General features: G+C 30.7%; 1 long non-coding RNA gene across 1 annotated transcript in view; it reads left to right on the top strand.

The window, feature by feature from the left end:
* Positions 1-12,029, top strand: part of LOC128201493 (uncharacterized) — a 133,443-nt gene extending 121,414 nt beyond the window's left edge. The window contains exon 3 of the long non-coding RNA XR_008253261.1: positions 11,848-12,029. This is a non-coding gene — a long non-coding RNA (uncharacterized LOC128201493). The remainder of the gene's footprint in view (positions 1-11,847) is intronic.
* The last annotated feature ends 1,595 nt before the right edge of the window (positions 12,030-13,624 follow it).

The raw sequence follows: 13,624 nt of genomic DNA, 5'->3' as shown, positions 1-13,624 counted from the left end.
GCTGGATATAAATCGAACTCGCGTGATGGGAATTATTAATGGGACAAGATTGATAAATGCGGTCACTATATGCTAGGGCAAAGTGTTACTTAGCTGGAAGAGTATCCTACTCGTATGTTTCTCTCTAACTATTCCAATATTAATTAAATCAATCTTGCCAAAAATTTCGCCATAATCACACATAATTTTTTTTATAATAATGCTAAGTGTTTCCGCAGTTTGGTTCATGACCAAGTTATATTTATTGGGTGGGGTTAAAAATAATATATGTAATTTTTTATCCAAAAAACCTAGTATACATAATATGTTTTCGTGACGACTTGTTGCACCATTAAAGTATCAAGGGGTAATATAAATATACAAACTATCTTTTAGATTTAATATTAGTAAAGATACACATACATATTAGAAAGTACCGAAGTGGTTGTGTACTAATTTTGTTACGACATTGTTAATAGGGTTGTATAATGGTTTGCCAGTGTGGTTGCTGTATTATATCGTATGCATACTACATACACATATTGATAGGTATCTAGTGCGTTGCCAACCCTGAAGCTAAAGAGTTGTACGCTGTATTCAATATAAAAATTATAATCAAGTAAGTGGTGACATGATAGGTTGGGTAGAATTTTTATATGATACCTTGAGATCTTGACTTTAATGTATATTTTGATTTAAAAGTTTTATAACAAATATTCACAACAAAATGCGACTAATAATTTTTTTTTATGACTGATGTTAAGGTAGCATTTCTAACGATACTCTATTTATTGTTAAGGTTACATATTGCGTCGAAGATCCGAAAAATATTACCCTCAATTTTTCTTACCAAAAGAGGTTTTACTCTGTAACAAACTGTGTATTCGTCAACAAGTCGTAGGGTTGGCAACACTGACAATTTCTTGCTTTCACGTCGCCTAATGTGCGGTTTGGTTTCGGTTCACCTCTACCGTTCGATCCATAAATTGACTCGCATAGGCTCATTATTTTCTCGTGCTCAGTAAATTGGACCCTTTCACAACATCCATTCGGTATTACGATGGGACACGTATGTAGAATGTTTGTAGCGGTTGGGACACTGTGAAATTAATGTAATTATGATCCCATTTTAATTAGTTTGATAAATTGATGACATTGTTCGTGTAAAACAATATTAATATATACTGCTCTTAACTCGATTTGTAACAAGTAACAGGGTTAAAAAATATTTATATTATTCAGGTCAAAGAATATATATGGTATAAAAGAGAACACACAAGAAATTATAAAAGCTATTGCTTAATAATTATTCTGTATTGAAATATTTCAATAAAAACTCATCCATATGTAGAGATAAAATAAAATAGCTTTGATGATTATTGGATAATGTTCATAAATAAATACTTAGTCGATACCACGAAAACTGCATAATATTTAAAGATTGTGTTACTTCGAATAAAGAATATTTTCTAAAATATATTTTTATACAAAAATAAATACATTTTTAGTTATATAAATGTAAAATATTTCCAATATTTATTGTAAAAGATATATTAATAAACATTAAAAATGCGACAATACAATTCCATGGTATTTAAATATAAGTAGAAGTCGGAAAAATAAAATTTTGGATTATGTCCAAGTCGAGTCTTCAGATAATTATTAATATATAATTATTAAGCAAGTAATGCTCTTTCAATATCGTAAGATTGTTTTTTAAAATAGGCATTGTTTGCACTTGTTGGCACTCCGCACCTCTCTGCGAGTTCGGAGTGCATTCTGCATTCGCTTCTGCACACATTCAGTGAATTTGTTAAGATGATACGTTACGTACAAAAGTCGATTGCTTGGGTACCTCTGTCCCATTCGTGTTTCTACCGTGAAGCAGTTGTGTTTGCATGGCTATGTTTCGGTTTGAAGGGTAGGGTATGACAGTGAATTTACAGGGTACAGAGGAATAACATCTGAGTCCTCAGAAATGGCAACGCATGGGGGGTATCGTCAGCTCATAGGCGAAACACTATACTCTGTTATGTCCATGGTACTGCTCAGGTCTATAGGCGACGGTTACCATTTTCCATCAGATGGGCCGTCAGCTTGTTTGACATTCTAAGTTGTATAAAAAAAAAGATCTGCGAATTTAATTATTAAGTACCTATTTAATTAAAATTAAAAGAAGTTACTCTCTTATGGGAGAGGCTATGTTCAGCAGTAGACAGTTAACGGCAACAAATGGGTACGTATTGAAATTCGCAATGTTTATGCAGTTTCGAAATTAGTGTAATATTTATTATATCAATACTTCAGAAGCACTAAACTATAGGCGTTTTAAACTATTACATTTATTACGTACTCAAATTTCTACCTTTATTAGTGACTAAAACAGGCGTTAATATTAATCAAAACTTTCCATTAAATATGATTCGAGATTAGTCTATAAAATCCAATATTGAAATATCTCTTTGAGAGAGATTATAACGGTTACTTTAGTAAATTAATCTTTACATACATACTCGTATAAAGTTAAATTTCCTAAATGATTTATGAATGTATAGTAAAAATTATTAATCCTAATAAATTAAAATTTTGCACTTAAGGACCAGTAAGTGAACTAAGTATCTACTGACAAAGGTTTTTGATAAGAAGGTGAGAGATTAAATCAATTTACGATTTTGTTCTTAAAAAATACTCGTCAAAATTAGTAATCGATAAGCACGAATATAATTTTTTTGTATAAAAATGTATTTCGTCAAAAACTGTAATAAATAAAAATACTGTCAACCGTTAGTAGCCACTCATTTTTTAAATCGAAAGATTAATATTCATATACCAAATAAGAACTTGCTAAAAAAGCCTAAAATTCTTCATTTTTCGCTGAACGTTTCAGTAATTCGAAACTTTTATTGAAAGTTTTAGCGAAACTTAGATCTCGAAGGTTCTATGAGGTACTTTATTTTTTGCTTTTGCTATTTCTCTTTTTCAATTTACATCATATAGATTTTATCATTCTAGAATGCTGTTTATATACTTTCATACTTTCTTTTCAACCGACTTCAAAAAAAGGAGGTTGTCTCAATTCGGTTGTACTTTTTTTTTGTTAGTTATCTCATATTTAAATCAGTTATAAACAAATTTAGATTTTTTTTATCTGAAAAAATATACTGACAGATCAGTCTCATAGTTTAGTTCTGAAATCAAAATAATTGGTTTACATAACAATTAAAGATGTTTTTTTCTGTGGAACACAATTTAATTAATTTCAAATTATACTTATTGTTTTCGTGGTCAGCAAATAAAAATTTAATACCCATTTTTATGTAACTTTAAAGCATAAGTCCGCCTGCGTACATTTTTGCTATAACCTGATATCTATACTATAAGTGAATGTACAAAAGCATATAAATAAAAAATAAAATAATAACTTTACTGTGCCTATAAAATAATATACATTTATGTCAATAACACATTCTACTCGAGACAAAGCCTTAACAAAGTACAATACATTTAATAATACATCGCTCAACAGATACCTACGTTATATTGAAAGGCGAAGGTATCTATTGAGTGTAAGCACAAGTATTGAAAAGAGTATATATGAATCAGTGAACATAATATAAAGCTCAACAATAAGTTACATATTTCAATACAACTAAAGCTTGGTAGAAAATCTCGAGGTGCAATTAACTTCATGTAGCATGTAGCCTTGTGCCGTTGCTCATAAATTTTAAAACGAAAATGTACAAATGGAAAAATTGACATTATTATAACATAAATTTATTATTTTACGCATTAATTTACAATTTAACATTTAATTTACAAAAATGTAATAAATAAAAGAAAAACAAAAAACAAAACCTGTTACAATCTTCTTACGAGACATCTATGTAGGTTTAAATTTATTGTATTTATTTTATTATCTTAATATTAATAATAATCTTTTTTTTTTATAAATTCTGTTCCGTATTAGTTTTGTCTACATATTGAGTTTCTTATTTCAATATTTATTTCATTACATTCTCTTTCCTTCCCTCCTCCCACCCTGTCTCAATAAAGACATTGAAGAGGCAATCACATAAGTTGTACGTTTCCACTCATCATAGAGATCGTACTCCATTTTCAATTTCGATTTCTTTTTTATTTATTTATTTTTTTCAGCTAATAAGAAGTGGAAATGTATAGAAAATTTACTAAAAAGATTTTCCACTTTAACCTACCTAATACAAATTTAATAAATACATACGTCTGCTCTGTTTATGTTTCAATGACTATGTCGTTCCACATATTAGCACTTATGGATTCAATAGATATGGGATTCAATGACAGTAATACTTATGAACTAATTATCATTATTAGGAAAACACAGGAAATCAGAAATATAATCATTTAACAGTATTTTCTGTTATGTCTATGGTACTGCTCATGTTCATAGACGACGGTTACAACTTTCCATCAGGTGGGCCATCAGCTTGTTTGCCATTATAAGTCGGATAAAAAAAAATTGTACACATTAAATAGCTAAGACTCATGTCATTTGTATATTCATCTAAACCTATCCTTACTAATGTTTGTTTATCACCTCTTGGGGCCTTAACGGCTTAACCGATCCCCATAAATGTTGGTATGTAAGTATTACCTATATAGGATAAAGGCGGACATAGACTACTTTTAATCCCGGTCACGTTGATGAAGTCGAAAGCAACATTTGGTAGTAACATTAAAAAGAGGAAATATTGAATATTGTGTATGTTTTGTTCGTAATGAATAATTTCAAAAACTGTTTTATCGATTTTAAAAATTCTTTCACTTGTACCAAGCTACATTATCAACAGGTAAAATAGGGTGTACTTAATTTAAAAAAACCGTGCAAAGCTGGGGCGAGTCGCTAGTCGCTAATAAGGAGGTACTTCTTTTTTTTATTTGTTTACTCAATGATATCATTTAATGCAATTTTTAATAACATACTAAGAGCGTATTTTTATAGCATTCTCTTTCTATGTCGAATCATACGTCGTTTTATAAAAAAAATATTTAGTTATAGTTACAGTACTAGATACATACTTAGTACATCATTGTAAACGAGTCTTTGAGCAAAGACAATTCAGTTTTATTGGACAGCTTAGGTTATCACTCGACAACAGTAGCTTCAGCAGCAACCACAAAACGCTATTGAGTGCTGTGAGAATCGTCGTTCCCTGTATTACGTGTTACGTTTTTATAACTTCAATAATAGTATAGTTTTTATTTGTTCATACCTATAATATCTATTCATGTCATAATATGTATATCATTTTCCAATAAATAAATAAATAGAATAGGTGACCGTCCGCGGCATTCTTAGCCATTACAGGAATTTAAGGTGTTATGCTTCCTTATTGTGTTAAAAATTGGACTTTTTTTAATAACCAAATATATTTTATTACTCTAAATTCTTATAAAATCATTAAAGATGGACATAAAGAACCTTCTTTGAATGACGATTCTTTGTAAAGATAATTTAATAAAGCAAATAATATCGTAATGTACATACTTTACATCTAAGTACTATAAATGTTGATAACAAAAATGTAGCAAATAACATATATTTCAAAACTTGGAAATATATAATACATACATTATTTCTTTTATTTTTTATCTTGAAATACTCGAAAATCTCTTCAAAGTATTATGACCGCTTAAATTGTACCAGCATCTCTTTATACAAAATGTACAAACGTATACCACGCAAAAAAGATATATTTGAATTGAAGAATTCGATGTAAGCGGATGAACGCAACCAATGTGTATTGATATAGCTGATTTAGAAGCAGACTGATTAATTTTTCCAATATCTCGTAATTTGTAAATCCCTAGTAAAATAGGTTTCTCTTCCAGAAATAAGTACACGCAGTGAAACAGGTTTTTGTTGGAGTTTTAATATATAAAATATGTTTCATTACTCAATATTGCTGTTTAAACACTTAAAACTGATGTAATAGTTTTAAGAGTTGATTCAAGTCCAGTAAGTTAACAGATTCTATATGAAATATAAGCTTTTATTAAAAATATTGGAGCTTTTATATTCGTAAAAAATAATTTGTGACTATGTACGAGGAATTATATTTCATGTCTAGTAGATAAAAGACCTATTTAATATAAAAATTCAAGAATTATAATAAAATATTAGCCTATTCTATATTTTTATTAAAAAAAAAATTGTTAAAGAGATTTTTTCAGGGTCAGCAATGCGCGCGTAATGTCTCTAGTATTGCTAGATACACCAAGGATAAACAAGAAATTTTCATTAATCGAGATAAAACTAGCCTATAACTTACCTGTCATCTATTCAGTATATGCAAATGTAAAATTTTGTGACAATTGGTTAGGTCAAGACATAATAACCAAACGATAATTTTTAATTCAGTTAATCAATGTAGATACTTTTTATTAGTCTAAATACCGTAAACTAATTTATACCACAGCCCATATTCATTTACCATCAGGTAAACTGCACTTTCCACCACCACACTTTACTAGAGAGAGACTTTGTACAAAAGTCGTTTGCTTGGCCACCTCTATCCCATTCTTCTTTCTACTACGATGCAGTTGTGTTTGCATGTTTTTGTTTCAGTTTAACGGGTAGAATATGGCAGTGAATTTATATATTTATATATTTTTGGCGTAAATTTACTGGGTACAGAGGAATAACACCTGAGTCCTCAGGAATGGCAACGCATGGGAGGTATCATGGGCGAAACAGTATACTCTGTTATGTCCATGATACTGCTCATGTCTATAGGCGACGGTTACCACTTTTCATCAGGTGGGCCGTCAGCTTGTTTGCCATTGCTAAGTCGTATAAAAAAAAATATATTCTTTATTGCACTTAAACATACAGTAACAACAATAAGTTAATAATAATGTTAGCAAAGGCGAACTTATCTCTAAAAGAGATTCTTCCAGTCAACCTAACATAGTAGCATAAGAAGTAGTGGCCTTACAGGGGTGGAATTTACAGGGTACAGAGGAATAACACCTGAGTTCACAGGAATGACAACGCATGGGGTATATCATAAGCGAAACAGTATGTCTATGCTACTGCTCATGTCTATAGGCGATGGGTGCCATTTTCCATCAGGTGGGCCATCAGCTTGTTTGCCATTATAAGTTGCATAAAAAAAACATTCGTTCGTTGTTCTTTCACTTTAATAAAAACATGTACATGTCATTGTATAGGAATATACGGTAGGTTATATAAAGATACTATGTACAAATCAAATATATAAACAACTTTTAACTTGAATTGCTTACAATTAACATGTTCACTCTACCGTGAAGCATATCTCTTTGTAGTCGTAATCTGTGCCTTTTAAGACCGCAATATGCGGGCGACTTTTTAAAGTTCCCATGCTACAAAAGGGCCTCTTTTAATGGGGGTTAAGTGTTTGGTAAATAAAAGTTATATTATATATGAATACGAGTATGCGTACATGACTATTGTTCGCGTTTAATAAAATTTGTATAAACCATTCTGATACCTTTTAGACATTTCATGGTACCTTCTAGAACCATGGAACTCTATTGGTACACAATCTTTTTTTATCTATTTATAAATTATAGTAATTCATACAGCGGATAAACTTAACAATTTCCAGGCTTATCTGAACAATGTATTGGTGATGGAGGAAGACTGATAAACATACACAATTTGTGTGTGCGCGCACTCTACGTACACACGGTACGTATACGCGTATAGATATATTAGTTTGCGATATGTAAGTATTTGCAGAATCTATATGATTAATCATTAGTTAGTCCGCGAACATATATTTTGACCGAGGTAAAAAGTATATATATTGACTATGTTATTTTCCATGCCAAACTAAATACTACGTCTGTGTCAAATTTTATGATAACACCATAAGATTACAAACAAACAGATAGATAAACTCACTTTCATATTGATAATAATTTATTTTAAGTATTTTCACGCCGATTTAATTTTTTTTTCTAATAGCTTTAATATGAATGTAAGCGCAGTAACTTTATTTTTAGCGTCAAATTAAAGTGGAAAAACCACGACCCACTTTCATTGATTCGTCCTTCAAACAGTTTATCTGATTACAATAGGTCAGTCTAGGCTTCTTTGGTACAGTCCTGATAAACATCTGTACAAATCCAGCAAAACTTTATGATAGTATTGGATTCGGATTGATATCTGCTGCTGATTTTCACCACCGCCATAGACTTAAGTTTCATCCTAACCATCTGGACGAGTGGCGGTCTTCCACCGTGCGTTTTTCAAGGCAAAGTGCCTCGCCATTCCACGCACAACCACTCTTTGAAATCAACTTCCAATAGTAGTATTTCCGAACCGGTACAACATCATAACCTTTAAGAAAAGAGCATATTCCTTTTTAAAAAGCCGGCTGCACACTTGCAATGACTTTATTGTAGTGGGTGATTATGGGCGGCGGTAGTCACTTACCATCAGGTGAGTCGCATGCTCGTTTGTCCCCTGTGTTGTAAAAACAAAACTTACCCCAAGGAACATAATCAAAATCTTATCTTTTTAATTTTCCTATAAATCGTTTGGCCACAATCGATCTATGGTTACTGAAACAAATTATTTAATATTTAATTTAATGATGAGGTTCAATCATTAAGTTTTGTTTTGGTGCGACTAATGACCGCCTGTTGTTCCTAAAATTGAAAACGTTTACAAACATATTATGAAACAATAATTAAAATATTCCAGTCATGAATGCGAAACAAAAGATTGTGCTTAATTAAAATTACAATTCAGCGAATCACAAAACAACTGGTGACCAGCTGCCGTTGTTTAATATTACGATTTCAACATGTTGTTTGTTATTGTTGTCATTTTGAAGAGATCTATAATTTCTTAAATTATTTTATATGAATATTTAATTTGGCAGTAACTTTCCGCTGAAGAAACAAAGTGCATATATTGGGAAGGATAAGCATGCTGAAGTGGTAATAAGTTGGTCACATAGCTCGAATAACTGCCAATAGATGGGAAAGATTATTATTATAACTACTAGCTGACCCCGTAAACGTTGTTTTACCACTTATTGCGAAATATAAAAATCGCGCTTAAAAAACAGAGGTTGATCGTAAAAGGGTGAAAATTTAAAGATATATGTATTTTTCAATGCTAAATCATATTTAAATAAAAATAAAAAAAAATTGTCAAAGAAATAAAAAAAAAATTTTAGGGGTCACCCTCATCATTGAGGGGTATAAAAATAGATGTTGGCCAATTCTCAGACCTACCGAATATGTACACAAAATTTCATGAAAATCGGTTAAGCCGTTTCGGAGGAGTTTGGTAACAAACACTGTGACACGAGAATTTTATATATTAGATTATCCCATGTCTTAATTTAAGATATAACTTATCTGTGTACCAAATTTCATTCAAAACTATTCGTTTATGTGTAATTGAGTAACGATCATCTAAACATACAAACGTCTTTATAAACTATTGCATTTATAATATTAGTAGGATAAATAAATTCGATACACTTTGTACGTAAATTCTAAATCTTGGTTTCAAATTTTACATAAAGCACACTCCGTGCAGTGAGCACAAAATCAACAGGTAAGATTAACTACGTTCAATACTGAACTCGTAGAGATTCCGCTCGGACAGTTTTCTATTGCAAATTCAAACGGGAAGATCCAACTCTGAATAACGAACTACGAGCACAGGTGCAGATCGATATTAGGAGCAAATAAGTCTGAACTGGATGAGTAAACTGTACAAGTCATTTGCATATTGGTGAATATAAATTAATTTATTGAGCTCAAGAAAATTGAACGATTCTAACCCTTGATGATGTCAAGAAGGTAGATTAATAGACAGAAAATTAGAACTGGTATTTATTTCTGTGTGACATCTTTTTTTTAATGTATTTCATTTTTTTATTTAAATATCTTCCAGTACATAATATTAATATATACTGCATGTGTTATATTATAATTTTCTAATATTTTATATATTGATCGAACAAGGAAAAAATATGTAAAATGGCGCGAAATCAAAGAAGTTTTTAAAATAATAAACGTGTTCCAAATTCAAAATAATTAAAAACTTGCAAAAAGAAAAGTTTTTATGTAACAATATTTATGGTCAAATTAGTTATTTGAGTTCATCTCCATCTCTCATAATACCGTCTCCTTCTTTCTTCAAATTGAGTAAAAATATCATTAAAATCATTTAAATTAAATAAATATTGTTTTAATTAATCGTATCTACAGTTATAAATTGAATATTATAAGACCGGCAGCACACCTGCAATGCCGTAGGTGTTGTGGGTGACCATGGGCGGCGGTAGTCACTTACCATCAGGTGAGCCGCATGCACGTTTGCCCCCTGTGTTGTAAAAAAAAAAACCTTACATATAAAACGTTTATTACATATTACATTAAGAAGGATAAAACGCCATAAATATAGATAAAATTTATAATACCAATTAGATTTAAGATGCTTTTTATTTAAATTGACATGAACGGACGCGAGATGTAACTTATCTTAAATAGTTTCTAAAAATCATATAAAACCTTACTGTGAGATTTCAATAGTTATGAAGTTTAGTTCATTTTAATATGCTACAAATACTACGTACATTATTAATTCTGTCAGTGAATTCACTTACAGACTAATCAGCTAATTATGAAACTGCCCTTTCCAGACGATGCGCGGTCATTTTAATTAGCAAGCCGGTCAACCGGTCCTGATAAAATAACAGAACAATTTCACCCGATGAGGTGATTCCGTTTTCAATTTGAAAATGAGCCAACTTTCCCGTTTGTGTTTGCTTTCGCGAAATAATTAAGGTTACTAAATCGACAAGATAGAAAATTACGTTTCCTCTTTACATTTTTGGGATTTTTGTTTAGCTTAATATCTATATATATTATTTGAATGTTGATAACCAATTTGGTAGCAAGTATATTTTTCTCCACAAAAAGTAGTGATTTAATTTGTGAAAAAGTAAATAAAAATGAAATGTTGCATAGTATCAATGAAGTTCTAATAGTAAGTAAATCAAATATTTTCACTTTACAGAAAAACAAAAGAAAACAAAATTAAAAAATAAAAATTGTTTAGGTGATCTGCACTTTTAGTGATATTTAGGTGATACTTTAGGTGATCAATTCTTAAAAATCGTATTAAATTTAACATAAAAACTGCAAAAATTACTTACTTGTTATATAAACATTAGATAGTTGATACACATTAGATTGAAAATATTTGCATTTACAATACAGTATTGTGTGTTAAGATTCGTTTGAATTAAGCCGTTTTGTTTTTTGTTCAGCAAAGAAAAAAGCAACTCCAATTGTTACAACATTGATGTGGCATTAACAGGGCAGTAAGCTGTATCGATTACAAAAAAAGTAGTAATTATTATAGCTGTATGTAAATATTTTTATAATATATTATTACAAATAATTACCATTAAAACGCAACAGGAGAGAAAATTATTATCGATATTTAAAGAAAGCAATTATTTGTTATTATTAATAATCCATTCAGCTATTTAAGCTTCCATGTATCCAAATAAAATCTTTACAATTCTTAATATTTATATATGTATGTTTGTTACTTTGTCATTCTTAAAGTTTAAATATTTTCTTTTTTTTATTATTAGGGAGGCAAACGAGCAGACGGTTCACCTGATGGAAAGCGGCTACCGTCGCCCATGAACACTTGCCTTGACTTTTAAAAAATAAAGTTTAATAACAAAAATTGTTAGCATATGAACTAACTTAACACACTTATTTTATATATAGGTGGTCAAAACGCGGGAAATAGCTAGAAAAAATAAATAAATATTAACAATATTTTTTACCTTTTTCCAGAATGCTGGGCGGCGTGGGAGGGCGGCACGCGTCAGTGCGGCGGCGCGGCAGCTCGCCGGGCGTGCGCCGCGTGGCCGCCGCCGGCGAGTCGCCGCCGCCGTCGCCGCGGCCGATGCGCAGGCGCCGCGCAGCGCTCGCCGCCACCGACCATAAGACATGCGCCCTCATACATACGAGACTCAAATTGGGGGACATCATGTAAGTGCATGCTTTCTCATATTTGATCACAAATTATAGACTGAAAGTCAATTAATCCTATTAAAAAGTCTTCATTAATTAAAAAATCAGGTTTATTATTTAAGAGTATTCATAATAATAAGGATAAATCCTTGCTGAAGGGTGATAATGTCATAATTATCTGCCAATTAAAAAGAACTGTTTAATAAATATTAATGTTTCTATTTAATTATTTAAAAAAGTCTATTAGCGAACTAAAACGTTAATTATGCAGTAACATTCTTCTAAAATTGTCACTAAAAATTTTGATTTCAATGGAAAAAAAGTATTTGAAAAATTCTGAAGCTTTAAATGAAGTCGGTGCAAAGTTTACAGTGGTACATTTATGAGCAATCTATTCTTTCATTGATGTTTTAATTTGCTAGAAGAGCATTTTTTTAATAATCAATTAGAAATATTGAAAGTTATTCAATTATTTTTAAAAATTTACAGATAATTGACAATATCACATATCGCTATGCTAAAGTTTTGAACATCCTGTAGCGCTTGTCGCCACTGGGCATAGGACATGCGTCCACATACATAAAACTCAAATTGGAGAGACATTCACATGTGGTCAATAATTACGTACTTACCCTAGTTGGTCAGATCTATCTTAAAACGTCGGTTAATTTAAAAAACAGGTTTATAATTATTGAAGCATCGTGTAGCGCTCGCCGTCACTGGCCATAAAACATGTGCCCTAATACACACGAAGCTCACATTAGGGGGCCTCATGCGAATGCACATTTTCGCATATAGTTACAAATTTCATAACCGTTAGTTGATCAATCACAAAATCTTTAACAAATCCTGAGATATTTGTTAATTAAACATAGATTCTTTTGAATAAGAAAGTTTTCATTCTCTAATCAATCATTAAAATTGAATTATACGTATAGAGAGTAAATATGAAATGCACTATATACTTATATATATTTGCTAGAATATAAAGCAGATACATTTTTTGTACTCCATGCAAACTTTTAAGTTATTTAGAGACCAAACTCAGGGCGCCATCTGTAGGAAAATTCAAAAAACTTTCAGTTACGCTTACATGAATAGCGCTACGAAATAAAGAGTGCTACGCGTGTGGTGGCGCTACGAAACATCAAGTAAATAAAACAAAAAAGCCATCTATCGGCGCACTGCAGAAGCACTATCGTTTGGGTTGTTTCTTACCTACTTACTATATAACTTGTTCATGTAAATAAGCAGAATCACTTTCCCTTATTGAAGTTTTCGTTTATATACCAAAAGAGGGCAATACGTGTACTAATTTTCAACTTAATATTAAGAGACAAATAAAGTTTTAGACATAAATAATAAATATATTTATAAATTTAAAAATGATGGCAATTAATTATCATCATAATTAATGAAATTAATTATGGCATTCTAGGTATGTTTTATACTTATATAAAAATTGCTATATCATCTTATATTTGTAGAGAAATCAATATAAAGTAAATTATTACGTATTTAAATAAATTATTTAATGCTTTAATCATCATATATATTAGCATTTTTTGTTGTCACTGCTTAATCAAAATTCTGATTT

Source organism: Galleria mellonella, unplaced genomic scaffold, assembly GCF_026898425.1.
Source record: "Galleria mellonella isolate WM207_F2 unplaced genomic scaffold, CSIRO_AGI_GalMel_v1 utg515, whole genome shotgun sequence".
In the NCBI taxonomy this organism is placed as follows: domain Eukaryota; kingdom Metazoa; phylum Arthropoda; class Insecta; order Lepidoptera; family Pyralidae; genus Galleria; species Galleria mellonella.
The sequence above is the reverse complement of the archived record's forward strand: the minus strand, read 5'-3'. Positions and strand labels throughout refer to the sequence as shown.